Source organism: Lissotriton helveticus, chromosome 1_1 (genome assembly GCF_964261635.1).
Source record: "Lissotriton helveticus chromosome 1_1, aLisHel1.1, whole genome shotgun sequence".
Lineage (NCBI taxonomy): Eukaryota > Metazoa > Chordata > Amphibia > Caudata > Salamandridae > Lissotriton > Lissotriton helveticus.
The window spans coordinates 453,734,929-453,751,358 of NC_136057.1; positions in this window are offsets into that span (position 1 = coordinate 453,734,929).

Genomic DNA, 16,430 nt, shown 5'->3' on the forward strand with positions numbered 1-16,430 from the left:
AGTACTGCCCCTGGGGCCAGACTGCACCAATCTCTGTTTTGACGTTCTCGTTCTAAACACTACTAACACTCTTTGAAGTGCAGTGTGAGTCTTACTGCACTTCAAAGAGTGTTAGTGTTTATAGAGTGGGAAGCAAGACGACCTGATTCGGCAATTGATTAAAACAGCTGCCGCCAGCGCAAAATAAAATGCAGTGTGGACAGTAATGCGGCGCCTGCGGCCTGCGTGACGTTGTTTTCACCCCTGACCTCAGCCCTCACTCAGACAGTGGCCAGAGGTGGCTTCCCTACTAGTTGACATTAATTATTATTTTTTACTTAAGTCGTATGCGTATGGAAAACTTACGTTGAAAATAAATTATAATGAATGCCAACCAGTAGGGAAGCCGCCTTAGCCGAGGCGTGATTAAGACAAGGTCGTCACTGAGATGGATCCAATGGGCGTGACGCTGCAGCAGCACACAGAGTCAGATATCATGGCCCGCCGTAATATTCACGGTCAAGCCACGCAAGATTCAGTGACTGAGAATAGTGCTGGTCAGTCAGTCACACACACATGCAACAGCAAATCAATATTTAACTTATGCAAATATATGCAGCGCTGCTGTGCAGGGCTTGTACACTAGACGACTCTCGTCTCGTACTCACTCAGGGCTCGCACTGTGACTGGCCTGATTCCTGAATCTGATGATCGCAGATTGCATTGCTGCTGACGAGTATGAAGAGAAGACAGAAGTTAAAGAAGTAAGTAGAGGCCTCCCAGCCAATGCCAACGAGGTCAGACTTGACTCGAGTGCTCCAGGCTGACTCTCTCTCTCATTTTCTCACACTCCCTACTGTGTGTGCAAATGGCATGTACGCACGCACGGAGGTGAGCACCCGGAACAGAGCAGGGAGAGTGGGGCTGATGACCATGACCAATCACCGCATGGCTTTAAAATAAAGCCATGCAGTGATTGGTCACTATGCCCCCATGCTCCTGGACATGCCAGACTCTGCCCAGTGATTAGAGCAGCCAATCCAGGTGCTGCTAAGCCTAAGCAGCGTTTGGATTGACCTGGGCCAGGAGACCTCGCCGCTGCTTAGGAGGCCGTGGGGCTGCGGCTTTGACCCTCCCCCCTCCTAAATTTTCATACAGCGAGTGTGGCAAGACCAGTAAGACTGCGCATGTCAGGCTGGCCAGGGTAAGGAACCGGCCAACCCGACATGTGCATTTGTGCTGCACTGGCTCAGGGAATGCCGATATGCCACAAGCCAAGTAAGTTGCCCCCCCCCTGACTGAAAGTGACGTCATGGTAAAGGCATGCCTGCGGCCACGGCTGTGTCAGCCTGAGTGAGAGAGACAGCTGACTAGCTGAGCTGACTGCTGCTGTGTGCCGTTGGCTGAGAGCTTAGTGCTGCTGCTGGTGGACCCCTGGGGGCAAAATAATCAGTGGGCGACACCCCAACACCCATACAAAGGAACCGCCACTGTGAGGAGTACTTCAGGCTTTCATGCACAGTTTGTATTTATGCCTGTTCACTGTCACTCTGAAAGTCTAAAGCTGCGATTCACAGCTTCCGACTTTCAAAGTGACTTGGGGAAAAGAGCAGGGGGGCAATGCCCGAATGTCCCAATAGGGAACCTCCCACTGGCCTAGTATACATACTCGTACTTAGCATGTGTTTTCCGTGCAACAGACAGGGTAGTAGACAATAGGAGGGAAAAGGAATGCAAGTTTATAGCTTGATGCAAAATAATGGCCCACGATTTTAATGGTTAAAATCTGAATTTCGCAGTAAAATAATCACAAAATAACTATATTCAGGCAAAAACATACTGTTGTATGCTACTTATATGCTACTTAGCATGCATGCTGTATAGAACTTGGAATGTTCTATTACTGTTCTATGTTGAATGTTCTGTGCTGGGGCAGTTGGAGTCTGACTGTGCTTGTAGCCAGTCCCTGTGGTTGTTAAGCTGTTCCTTCTACTGACTAATAAACCCTGTTCCTGGAACTAAATATACATTTGAGGACCTGGTTTCTTTTCAACATATTGGCGACAGTGGGAGTACTGTTCCAGGAAAAGAAAGTCAAGTAAGGAAGAGACATCGTTCACTTCGTTGAAGTAAGGAATTTAAATTTACTTGAACTTGTGCCATGATAGCACCAGCGGCTGCATTATTAATTTTGCCTTAATCGCACCAGCGGCTGTGGAACTGTTAATTCCAAATTCAAAATGTTTTATTTACTGTGAACTATAAAAAATAAAAAAAAATGTAAGCGTGGAATGCTACTGCGTCTGTCTTGTTAATTAACATCGTGCAATTGATAGCACCTGCAGCAGACAGTTAATGAAATCCTCAGAACTTGGAATGTTCTATTACTGTTCTATGTTGAAGGTTCTGTGCTGGGGCAGTTGGAGTCTGACTGCGCTTGTAGCCAGTCCCTGTGGTTGTTAAGCTGTTCCTTCTACTGACTAATAAACCCTGGAACTAAATATACATTTGAGGACCTGGTTTCTTTTCAACACATACATTTTGCATACAATGCACAAATATTCATAGTTCTTCCAGGACAACAGAAATTCAGGGTAGAAAACAAAATGCGAATTCACATAGCAGAGCAGTGCTCTGGATTAGGAATTGCACAGTGACAAATGGCAGGGTGTTTATTTACGGGCGTTTGTGGGGTTTTATTTATTTATTAAACAGTTTTCTATAGCGTGAACAAGACCCTTGGGTATCAGAGCGCTTCACATTACATGAGATATATATAATAGAGTCAATCTTGTAAAAAAAAAAAAGATTCCATTAGACAATTTTAGTTCGGTATACTACCAAAAAGGCCTGACGAGGATTACAAGGTATTATAGAATAAACAATGTCCTGAGGTAGGTTAGTTAATAGTTATATACTACTACACCCGCCTTTCACCAATTTCCTTTGACTTAATCAGAGGGAAGGTGGTATGGTGCCACTTCTTTTGATGCTCTCAAGTGATGTCACTTCCTGTGACATCACTAGAAGGTTAAATGTTGTAGCTATGCCCCGTATTTTGATAAAATTCTGTTGTTACCAGCAGTAGAGAGGAATGCAGTCTTCCTAAAGGACTGCTTTTCAGATGGCAAGAAATATCTAATTGCCAACATTCATGCATTCTGAAACAAATCTAACGTACACATTTTACCTTGAACAAGCACAATATTCTGCACGGTGTGCTCATGGGAATAATGCACCTCTTGCATACAATTCAACATTTCCGAGCACAACGGAGAGATAACATTAGAAATGAACGTGCTTTCCTTTCATTCCGAGGACGCTTTCTCTTGCACATTGTATGGCAGATCCGAGCAGGTCTCGGAGGGTTAATGGCCTTCTTTTAAAGAAGAATGGATTTCGAGTCCCGATCCTGATACACTTTAGCAATACATTTCTACTTTCCTATTACAACTCTTAGAATCGACAGCTCGAGATGTCTGCTTTACATTCTCTGCTGTTGTCATCCAAATGGCATTCTTCCCAGCATGCATACATTTCAGAGTCGCATCTAAAACTCTCGTTCTCCCAAGACTAAAATCCTGAAAGGCGCGAGGCTTTAATGTGGCCGGTTCTGCTGTGACTTCATTGTTCCAGCTCAAATTATTGTGCTGACGTGTAGGTGGAAGGGAAGCGACAACAGGCAGGGTGCAGCTTTTTGTTGAATGTGACAATTATGCTAACTCTCTGGGGTCCGTCGCTGGAGTATTAGCGGCGACATTCAATGCAAGCTGAAGGGATGTATTTATTAATATTTTACAGCCATACGAATCCTGCCTTTTATTCTTGCAGCCTTTTGTAGGACTCTCCCGAGTGTAATCACAGCGCTGTAGTGCCGCATGCACTGAGCACAATCTTTCTGAATTGGAACTTGTAGGTAAATGGGAGCACGTGCCTGTCAAGACATTACGTTAAATTTAAGTTACATTTAGGTAATGAAGGCGGAGTGGACAGATAATAAAAGGTCAATGCACTGCTGAATTTGTCAGCTTTCTTTCTTCATCAAAATATACCGCTGGGTGTTGGGAAAAGCTCCCATTTTCCGCTCTCTTTGCTGTACAACCTTTCGAATTCTCTGCGCGTTTTTTACTGTCCGCATGTTGCCTAGCAGCTGCTGTGCAGCATTTCTGAAAGTTAATTAAAACAAGCATTTGCAATGCAATCGGTCTCGCTTTTGAGACCTTATGTGTATTTAGCTATGCAGCATGATAATCTGGCTGCTGAAACCTCTACAGGTCTTTAACATGGAGGGAAAGTAAGCACCAAACTGCGTAACACCGCAATTATGGGAACACATGCAGAGCAATATTGCCTTTCAGCGGGAAATGGTATAGTCCAAAGCTCTGTTTTTAATATAAAAGTTGGGCCTTCGGTGGTCATATCACCGAAAATACAAGATTTGAAAAAAATATTATCATCTACGGGTGCTCATAGAAGACAATTTCTATGAACTGGAATCTAGATAATGCTAAAGTGATTCTGGTATTTTACTGACCTCTGCAGGTCGTTTTCTATCAAGAAAGTTGAATAGAGGCAGTTGCCTGAAAAAAAAAAAAAAAGAAAGTCCCTCAACAGAAAGCAATTCTGGTATTTTGCTGACCTCTGCTGATCGTTTTCTATCAAGACAGTTAAATAGTGGCAGTTGAACAGAGAAAAAGTCCCTAAATGCAATCAGACAAGTCCTGGGGCTGATCTCCAGAGCCCACAGAGTACATACACATATCAGTATATGCTAAAGTATATACAAGAGGTCTTGAATGCTCGACCTAAAAAAAGTGCTATGGTACAACAGCTTTCCGTGTCACAGCATTTCTTTTTCAACTTTCAGCCATGTTGCACAGCAGCTGCTGTACAACAGGCTTGTAAGGTTGAGAAAATTGAAAGATGCAGCTACCGTTGCCCACGTTATAGACCTTTTATGTTGTTTACTTTAAGCCTTATTGGGCTGCTGTGCAACATGGCTAAAAAGCATTGTCAAAGACAGTAGATCTTGCAATGGCAAGATCTGTTGTCTGCGCCTCAGCTTTTTTTTTGCTCTGCAAGTGCTCAGTCATCCAGGCACTGGCCCTCTCAGAATACCACTGGTGGCTAACTACACTGCCTTTTAACCGGCTCAGAGACGTGTTTACAAGCCGGATAGAACATGTCCGTTAGTGTAAAACCAGTGCTTTAAATGGGAAAAAATAAGTGCAGGTACTCATTAAAATGAGGTAGAGTTGTGGCAAGTGGGCGGGGCTATGGGTGGGGCTTAGGGCAAGACATGATGATACAATATGACTTCTATACCAGTTGCAGCACATATCAAAACACAACAGAAATGCATTTATGTAAACAAAACAGGTTAAATCATTACACAAAATGAAAGCCAAATAGGATAATATGTTAACTTTTCCTTGTTTTGTAATATTTGCAACTTCTTAATGTCATACCATTATTTGTTGTTGTTTGGCACAATGCTATATATTCTCAAGTGTGCACACACAAAGAAATAAACAAGGAGACAGGTACACAAAAGCATTCCACACATGCAAAGGAGGCTATGTTGAATAGTCAGCAGTGGCTGAGCTCAGAACTACAGAAGTGCCTTGGCTGCCAGAAACAGCATTTTCTCGGACAGATTAGTGCTCACCAGCACCAGCAGCCAATGAGCCTACCTTTCATGAGTACTAGTACTCTCACAGGCAGTAGCGAAGTGCTGGTACTAATAGTGATAAAAATAAAAAGTGCCAGTACTCAGTACCTGTGAGTACTGGCACATTAAAAGCACTGCCTCTGCCCTTTTCCCTTTGGCCAGGCTGGTTCAGTATCTCTACATCCACATATCCTCTCCGTTCTTGATTTACCTCATTTCTACCCAGCCTTTAACCTGCTCTCCCTGGTTCTACCCTTCTTACTCCCACCTCCAGCTTACTCTCTCCACAAATCTCTTACATTTTGTCACAGTTTTTTTCCCCACTTGCCTCCTCTTCTCCCCTCCATGATGTACACATACCCTAAATGTGCCACCTGGACAGTATTTTGTTGTGCTACAGTTCATTATTTTTGTTGATAGAGCATGCTTACTGTTGAGGGCTGTATTTTTAAATAAAGGCTTGTAAAAAAAAAACTGGCTATATCAGGACTGATATTTTTCCCCGTAAATAAAAGCATAAATCAATTAATCACTAAAAAAGTTCCAAAGTATTTCCAAGCTGTGAAAGTGTGCACGCAAGAGCAAGCGCCTAAAGCTCCGTCGGGGCCCTGTAAATTCTGCAAAGCAGCGTTTTAAACTAAATTTCAAGCTAAAGGTTATTTCATTTTTCTTGATCAGACTACTTCCTGGCATTAAAAGAGGCGATTCAATTGAAATTGCATGTGGTTCATCAATAGTTAAACCAATTACTTCAAGAAATGCAGCAGATTTTTTACTTTACACAAATTTGGTTTAAAATACCCTTTCTAAGCACCCATTTCAGAACTGAAGAAATATCTGGCATTTTTATCTGAAAAAAGTGGCAATCCTAATTTCAGCTGTTACCTCACTTTTTACATTCCTCCCTCCCCCTTCCTTCTATGTTTAGCTCGTTTTTCCCCCAACCAGATCCAGTTCCTGGAGTGCTGAAGTGGTTCCTGCTATTCATTGCTCTTTGGGCAGGACTACCTTCATACTCATGAACCCATTACCCCTTGATCTGTCGCTATTAACATGTAAATGCTGCGATTCCTGTTAGAGGGGTGCACAAAGGAAAGCAGCTCCTGTGCTGAGAAAAAACATGATCAGAAAAACAGCTGTGGTGAAGGTGTAGGTTTGTGTTGCCCTGCCACTTGCTTTCAGTGGGCCAGTGCAATACCCCAAATGGGACTGGATTACTGCCCAGCAGGTGGCGGGGCTAAAGCACTTTCGACTGAATGGTTGTTGAACGCCTAATCAACAGTGCAGGGTCTGCCTAGACCCTGCACTGTTAATCACAGCGTGACGCAAGCCCTCTCCAAACCCAGGCTTTTGGGGGAAATTCAAAGGAAGCTGCTAATCTAGCAGCCTCTCTGCAAAAGATCCAGAATCCGAGCAGCATTTGTTCCGCATTGGAGAATATACCTACCCTGTTCCTGCTGTGCCATCACTCAGGGTACCGGTACTCTCCCTGACTAAAAAAAAGTGCCGGTACTGAGATGTGGAAAATTTGGAAGTGCCGGTACTCAGTACCGGTGAGTACCGGCCCATTTAAAGCACTATGTAAAACGCAAACAGACGTTCTGAAAAAGTCAAATTATATCTCAAACAATCTGTCTTATAGTTTCAACCCATCAGTGCGTTTGGGGCAACATAAACGTAGGGTGGTGCTAGTTGGCTCCCCTGCACCTCACAGGATGTTGTCCTTTGCACCAGCTAACTCACAGTGCTACTGTTATTACCCAATCCTAAACAGGGGCAAACAGTTCTGGCAACCACTGAACATGACAACGCTGTTCCCTCAGGAACCATGGTGACAGACTTCCAACTTTTCCCTTAGTCGCTTGTGCTCTATTTCGCTCAGAAAATATACAAAGAATACACAGAGGGGCGTTTTCAATATTTATTGAACTGTAGTCATTATTGCATATAATATGTGGGCTGTGATGACCTAAACACTTTTCCTGATGGTTAAGAGTGTAAGACTCTATCTTGGTTACAAATTGGACACCCCCAAGGAGATGTCGGCCAGCTGCTAGGCAAAAGTTCTGGCATGCAGGGACCACTCAAAGTCAGCAGAATTCAGGAAGCAAAAGGATATATATATAGAAAATGGTATCCTTACCTCAGGCCGAGATTGTGATCGGCCTTCCATTGTTTGTGTTTCACAGATAGCTGCGTCGCCACATGGACGTAATAACAAACACATTTATGTTATGCACGTGAGGGCCATGTCCCTAATGTCAAGGCAGTGTGTTAATGTGCTCACGAAGTGTTCCATGTCAGCAAGGCCAGGATTTCCCAAAAAGTAGTCCAGGAGTCGCAAATGTGTGCCAAAGTTTGATGTGGCAAAAAGAAGGCAACTTTTAGGAAAGGACAGTGTGCATGTAAAAATGGCACAAATTCCTATGGTGCCTAACTTGGGCACATGACACCCACTCCTCGTACAAGTGTCTGCTAAGAAGCTCTCTAAAGCAAACTAATATCGCTTATCCAAAAAGTATATGAGTAAATATATAAAATGCTAAAAGTATATGTGATAAAAGGTGATAGATTGTATTTAAAAAATCAAATGCTCAAGCCTTTCGGCAGTCCAGAGCATAAAGAAAGCCAAACACGATAAAAGAATAAAAAGGTATTTAAAATGAGAGGCCATTCAAAACAAATCTGGATGTTAAAAACAGCCTGAATAAAAAATTCCCACCACATGGGCATCCAGATCTTTACATATCCAGAGTAGTAGAAATCTCCACAGGGGTGAGATCAAGAAGAGTGAAAAGTTCAATGCTCACCTATGACGTGTCAGTGCCCAGATCATTATGCAATATGTTTACTATACATTATGTTTACTTTACATTATGCGTATGTTTACTTTACATTATGTTTACTTTACATTATGTATATGTTTACTTGCCTTCTGAACGTGTCACTGACTGAGATATTGGTTGTACTGTGTAAGTGCAGATACCCCCCAGCAGCCCCTGTCCAATCTCTATAAAGAATCATTGGAGAGAAGGGTGTAATGAGACTGGACATTTTGGGAGGGGCAGAGACATGAGGACTGATTGCTTGAGGAGAGATGCCAGAACACCATTATCCGACCGCAGGCCGACAGCTTTCCTCTAAGAAATGTAGGGATAAGTACATGGCTTGGCATCATTTTGCTGGGTAAAATCCAGTTCCTTAACCCATGAGGCTGGGATTACATATAAAAGGTGCTATGAGGAAAGAAGATACTTACCTCGTGAAAGCAGGTTCAATAGGTGCCCTATTCCATCCTGGGCCAACAGAGCACAGATCATATGTGAAACAAGCATTTGCAATGCAATAGGTCTCGCATTAGGAAAGTTTGAGCTATTGGTGTTGTAAATTACACATTTTTTATTTAGGTGTTGGTTTTGAAAATAGCGAAATGAATAGCTTTGTCATTTACAATGCCAATAGTTTTAACTTTTGCAAATGTGACACCTATAGCATTTGTAATGCAATATGTGTTGTATTTACGTGACTTAGATGTATTGATATTAGAAATAACAATGGCTTTTAATTTTTTTTTAATAATTCACACTTAAGCGGAGTACTGATGGTACTTTTTAAAGGTTGTTTGTGTTTTTAAAACCGTTTTTGTATTGCTGGGGAATTTGCGCAGCAAAGGGGGCATCCACCATCAGACTGTTGGCATTTAAACTCTGCGGGAACATTTACTATACTCTCCGGTCCACTGCAATCGCATTAGGCGATTGATTGAGTGGAGAGAGCTCAGCAAGTCTTTTCTCACTGTCTATTAGCCTGGCGGTTGGCGGTCTAGTCTCCAACTCGCCGCCGCCATAAATTCCAACTCCTGAGCGGCTGCAGACAAGCCCGTCTGCGCCTGTCCGCGCCGGTATGCCACCAGACGCCAGGAAATGCCGCCAATTTCAATGCAACGTCCCCTAGGGAGCCGAATCTGCTATACTCGAGAGGTACTCCTGGCCTATAGGCATACATTTTCTTGTATGAGAGAGATAGAGCCTGGTAAATATAACAGTAAGAGGGCCACAAGGATCATTAGGTGTTTTAACTGTGGGTGGGCTAGGACTAAACAACTCCCCTCTTCTTGCAATCTTCACTCCTGTACACAGTCAGAACAACAACGCCAGATCCATCCCTAAACATGCAACAGAGACATGGGACGTACTTGAGGAGCGAAAGCCTGACATATGCCTCTTCACGGAAACGTGGCTTAATCAAGAGGCTATGCCAACATTAGCAATGGCATTCCCTGATGAATATGTGGTTACTAGGCTGGATAGGCCCGGTAAACGGGGTGGGGGATTGGCCATCGCCATACGGCGTCCTTATTACATCAGGATATTAGACAGGGTGTCCTCTGCCAACATGGAACTCTTAATATTTAGAGTAGAGCAGTCCCAGGTCATAGAATGGACAGGGGCGTTAGTATATCATCCTCCGGGGGGTAGCAGTAAGGAATTCCTCACTGCATTATTGGATAGATTGGCGCCGCATGTTCTGAAGGCTACTAAATTTCTACTGATAGGTGACTTGAATCACCATCTAGAGCTGTCTTCCAACTCAGACGCGGCCAATCTTATTACATCAATGGAATCCTTAGAGCTATCGCTAAGAGTCACCAGCTCTACTCACAGGGCAGGACACATGCTAGATGCCATTTTTTCCAACGTGGGCGATCTGGCGGTTGAGCCTCCCCAACCTCTGGACTGGACTGATCACATGGCTTTAAGCTTTTCACTACCATCTTCCCACCCAGTAGTGCGGACACGTAGCCAGAAGAACTTGCGAAGACCATGGGAAAGAGTAACTCCCCTAGCCTTTAATCAGGCTTTCACTGCCCCCCCCCCCCCGCTGGATTGTTACGTAGATCCTAATTCTGCATGGGAGGGATAGGTGGGAGCAATTCAGGGAGCCTTAGACACTATAGCCCCTTTGAAAAGGGCCACTATGCAGGAGAGGGCAGCACCCCCCCTTGGTACTCAGATACCCTTAGGAAGGAAAAGGCCCTGTGTAGGGTCCTAGAGAGGAGATGGAGGAAAACTAAGGAGGTATGAGATAAATTAGCATACCGGACATCACATAGAGCCTACCTTAACAGCTGTAACACAGCAAGAAGGACACATCTGGGTGTACGCATAGTGGAGGCTGATAATTCCTCCAGGGAACTTTATAGGATCCTGAAGGAATTTATAAACCCCAAGGCCGGTAAGGAAGCCCCCCCCCCCACCCAGGTACTTTACCAGCAAAATCAATCTGATTTATCAGTCCTTTGAGGCGACGTCATACGATCCGGGGGAGGAACATCTACCTGGAAACCGACCGCAAGAAGTGGTCTTGTCCTGTGGGTTGGACACCTTTACTAATGTAACGAGAGAGCAAGTAGAGTCCCTATTAAGCTGTGTAAAATCTGGCTCTCCACTAGACCCGGCGCCCCCAGCTGTTATGGCAACTCTCAGTATGGTCTTGGCAGATGCTCTTGTCAAGATATATAATATCTCACTGGAGAAGGCTATTTTTCCAAATGACTGGAAGAGTGCGTGGGTAAAGCCACTCCTAAAAAAGGTGGCAGCAGAGGCTGTACTGTTGGAGGTGACGGATACCATAAGGATGACTCTAGATAGTGGGACCCCAGTAATCCTAGTCCTCCTCGACTGGTCAGCAGCGTTCGATACCATCTCACACAAGACGCTGCTAGGCAGACTGAGGGGGATTGGGGTGCATGGAAGGGCCCTTAAGTGGATTCAAAGCTTTCTCTCTGGTCGTACCCAGAGCATCCAGCTAGATACATTCGTATCACAAACCGTCAAGGTAGATAAGGGCATACCACAGGGATCTGTGCTTAGTCTGACCTTGTTTAATGTGTACGTCACCCCATTGGCCAATATCATCAGGGGCCATGGCTTTCAAACCATCTTATATGCGGACAGAAGCTGCATGGCTAGCATTGCTACCTGGATGAGGAGAAATTTTTTACAGCTTAACTCCTCAAAAACTGAAATCTTGCTGTTTGGGAAGGCGGAGACCATCTGGTCCCCAGAGTGGTGGCCCACTGAGCTGGGCGATGCTCCTGCACCCAGGAGTTGTGCAAAGAACTTTGGCATTAAGATAGACAATAAGCTATCCATGGAGGAACAGGTCAAGACAGTCTCAGATGCCTGCTTTGGCACCATGAGGATGCTTAGGAAGGTCGTTCCGTGGATCCCTTTGTCAGCTTGGAAGACCCTTATCCAGTCACTCCTGGTGAGTCGGCTGGACTATGGGAACTCGCTTCTGGTGGGAGCAAGGGAAGATCTTTTATCTCGACTCCAGGTAGTGCAGAATACGGTGACTCACCTTCCCCTCAACAAACCAGCAAGGACGCCATCATCCCCTCTGCTGCATCAACTACACTGGCTCCCGGTGATGAAAAGAGCTATCTTTAAGATGCTCTGTGTAGTTTTCAGATCACTACAGGGAAAGGGCCCGGCCTACCTTAGGAATAAACTTAGGTGGTATCAGCCGGCCCGACAACTGAGATCCAGCAATTCCTATTTTCTGTGCACCCAGAAAATACGGAAATGCACGCAACGGCGGTAGAACCTTTTCCTATCTGGCAGCCAGCCATTGGAATATGCTCCCACAAAATCTCAGGTCCTGTGGTGAATTAACCAACTTTAAGAGACTGTTGAAGACATGGCTCTTTTAAATACATATCCTCACTATTTTCTCCTTGTATAGCGCAGAGTAGTAGGTTGGCTGGCTGGAAAAAATTATGAAAATAATAAATGGTGGTTACATAAATAAACCTATAGATGTAAGGATGGATGAAATAATGAATGGATGGATAAGCAGACAAATAATAGATGGCTGAATTGCCTGTTGAATGGGTGGGTGGGTGGACTGGTGGCTGATCTTTTTTTCACCCTGTTGTGATAGGCTCATTAATAATTGTTACGGTACCTGCGAGATTGACATGCACTTTACGCGTATCTCACGTTGTGTAATATGGTGTACACAGGGCTTTAAGTGGGCTGAAAAAAGTGGGTAGTCCCTGAATGGAGCGTGGCTTAAACATATACACTAAAATCGAACACTACGCTGCCCACGTATTTGCACAGAATCCCAACTGCATCTGGCACAAATGATCACTGCTCTGTGCTATTTGCTGAGGGGCCAAGGATTAAAAGGCTACGTATTCTGAACACCTTTTTGACCTACAGGCACTGACTTCCAGAGCTCATTTGTGCCAGTTATGAACACCTGGCTATGACTGAGTTCAAATTATGCACTAGACACTAGGCAAGAGTAATGTGCTGCCTGAAATAAAAAAGTAATACAACATCTGGAAAAAACAAACACTCGTAGGGAATGCAAGGTTAAGCAAAGCTTGTGAAATATAATTAGCAACAACATAGATCCCGTTAACGCTTTTACACCCATCGTTCACAATTAGAGGAGTGCTTTTGAATGAAAAGTTAAGGACATGAATACAGGGCATGAAAGACACCCGTTTAAGTATCCGATTTATATTACTAAAGTCCTTGGTGTTCGTGTCACTGAACTGATGTTTGTGGATTGAAGCACAAGTTTAATGAGACAGGCAAGGGTGAATCGAAAAACAAGTTGCACTCGATAAAAAAAGTATTGCGACGCTTTACATAATAAAGGTATTAAAAACTCCTTTTATTTCCAAAGAAAGCATTTGCTTTTTAAAAGGCGATATTGCGTTTGTCTGTTTCAAATTGTTTTCTGTTTTAAACATTTAATGATTTATCTCCTTTTAGCAGGATGATAGATTAACTTTAGTTTGAGGTTTGTTTATACTGTTCGGGTTGTATTTCTGAAGGCTGCATTTCCAGAAGAGGAAAGAGAGGAACTGAATGACGACGATGTAGTTAAGAGGAGCGTGATTACCCTCTCCTTGGTAATTGTGTCTAGAGTCCATGTCAGGCATGTCTCTGCTCTGAAGCGGTGGGATGGAGTTAGGCGCACAGAGAGGGGTGAACAGCAGTCTGGAGTGAGATCATTTAAGTCATTATAAAATTGCATGTAAAAGGAAACACGCAGAGGGCAGATTTCACAGTTGCTGAAAAAGCGCTTCGTGAAAGTTGGACTGTATTAGCCGAGAGTGAGGACCTGAAGAATGAAGAGTCTGCAGGAAGGAAATGTGGACGCCAGGTGGTGGGAACATTGGAGCGGCGCAGAACAGTCTCGATGTTCAGTGGGGATACTTTGAGGGGACTGTGCGCTCACTTTCTGATGGAAGAGACGGCGGGCACTGATTCTGGAATTCTGATTTGCTGATGGAAGGCGAGATTCATGTAAAACAAGCAGGATTAGCCTTTGAAAGATGCCCAAACATGCGTGAATCCTACCAAAGAAGCCCAACAATAGTAATGGCAAGGACAGTAAATAAAAGCAGCGACGAGCGACAACTGAAAACCAGTAAAAGTCTCTGCATGGTCATCTGCTAGCCTGCTGTAAGGAAACAAGCTCTCGGCATTGGTTGGTGGGGGGCGGATACCTTTGAAGTCTGATGTGGGGAGTGCGGGGGTTCAGGGGGGTGGGGGAGCAGATTCCTTTGAAGTCAGATGTCGAGGCTCAGAAGCTTACAAATGGTGTGCGATGTGCACGCGCCCGGCTCACATGCACTGTAGGCAATCCGCCTTTGGGTGCATTTTTCAGAGCCCTTACTTTATATCTCGCCAAGCATCCCAAACAGGATGGCTTAGGCTCGACCTAAAAAGGAAGAGGATATGTATAGAGCGACATGAGAAAAAAGAGGAGGACAAACAGCAAAGAGAAACAGACTAAAGTATAAAGATAGGAAACAGTCTTCTATGTTCGCTAGGAGTCTGGGGTCAAGCAGGAAGAGAAGGAACAAGTGACGTGTTTTTTTTTAATTGCAAAAAACACAGTTGATGGACAGAATGTAGAACAATGTCATACATTCACCCCAGTACAAGGATCTGGGCCTAAATCCATCGTTTTTTTGCACTCCACACCACCCTGGGTTAGACACTGGCTATATGCAAATCTGCTCTGACCCTTTGCCTCATGGGAACAGTCCAGTCCGAACTACCAAGCCATGTCTTTCCCAGACCGGAATCAAGCATCCAAGGACCGGTTTCTGGCTATCAGCCTTCATCAGCCTGGATAGCTTGACTCCAGTGGTGTGGAGAGCCTGGGACTCACGTCTGAACATACCCAGCCCACTCGGGTGAAAATTGCAAAAAATACAGTTGATGGACAGAATGTAGAACAATGTCATACATTCACCCCAGTACAAGGATCTGGGCCTAAATCCATCATTATTTGCACTCCACACCACCCTGCGTTAGACACTGGCTATATGCAAATCAGCTCTGACCCTGTGCCTCATGGGAACAGTCCAGTCCGAACTACCAAGCCATGTCTTTCCCAGACCGGAATCAAGCATCCAAGGACCGGTTTCTGGCTATCAGCCTTCATCAGCCTGGATAGCTTGACTCCAGTGGTGTGGAGAGCCTGGGACTCACGTCTGAGCATACCCAGCCCACTCGGGGTGAAAATTGCAAAAAACACAGTTGATGGACAGAATGTAGAACAATGTCATACATTCACCCCAGTACAAGGATCTGGGCCTAAATCCATCGTTTATTTGCACTCCACACCACCCTAGGTTAGACACTGGCTATATGCAAATCAGCTCTGACCCTGTGCCTCATGGGAAAAGTCCAGTCCGAACTACCAAGCCATGTCTTTCCCAGACCGGAATCAAGCATCCAAGGACCGGTTTCTGTCTATCAGCCTTCATCAGCCTGGATAGCTTGACTCCAGTGGTGTGGAGAGCCTGGGACTCACGTCTGAGCATACCCAGCCCACTCGGGGTGAAAATTGCAAAAAACACAGTTGATGGACAGAATGTAGAACAATGTCATACATTCACCCCAGTACAAGGATCTGGGCCTAAATCCATCGTTTTTTTGCACTCCACACCACCCTGGGATGGACACTGGCTATATGCAAATCAGCTCTGACCCTGTGCCTCATGGGAACAGTCCAGTCCGAACTACCAAGCCATGTCTTTCCCAGACCGGAATCAAGCATCCAAGGACCGGTTTCTGGCTATCAGCCTTCATCAGCCTGGATAGCTTGACTCCAGTGGTGTGGAGAGCCTGGGACTCACGTCTGAACATACCCAGCCCACTCGGGTGAAAATTGCAAAAAACACAGTTGATGGACAGAATGTAGAACAATGTCATACATTCACCCCAGTACAAGGATCTGGGCCTAAATCCATCATTTTTTGCACTCCACACCACCCTGGGTTAGACACTGGCTATATGCAAATCAGCTCTGACCCTGTGCCTCATGGGAACTGTCCAGTCCGAACTACCAAGCCATGTCTTTCCCAGACCGGAATCAAGCATCCAAGGACCGGTTTCTGTCTATCAGCCTTCATCAGCCTGGATAGCTTGACTCCAGTGGTGTGGAGAGCCTGGGACTCACGTCTGAGCATACCCAGCCCACTTGGGGTGAAAATTGCAAAAAACACAGTTGATGGACAGAATGTAGAACAATGTCATACATTCACCCCAGTACAAGGATCTGGGCCTAAATCCATCGTTTATTTGCACTCCACACCACCCTGGGTTAGACACTGGCTATATGCAAATCAGCTCTGACCCTGTGCCTCATGGGAAAAGTCCAGTCCGAACTACCAAGCCATGTCTTTCCCAGACCGGAATCAAGCATCCAAGGACCGGTTTCTGGCTATCAGCCTTCATCA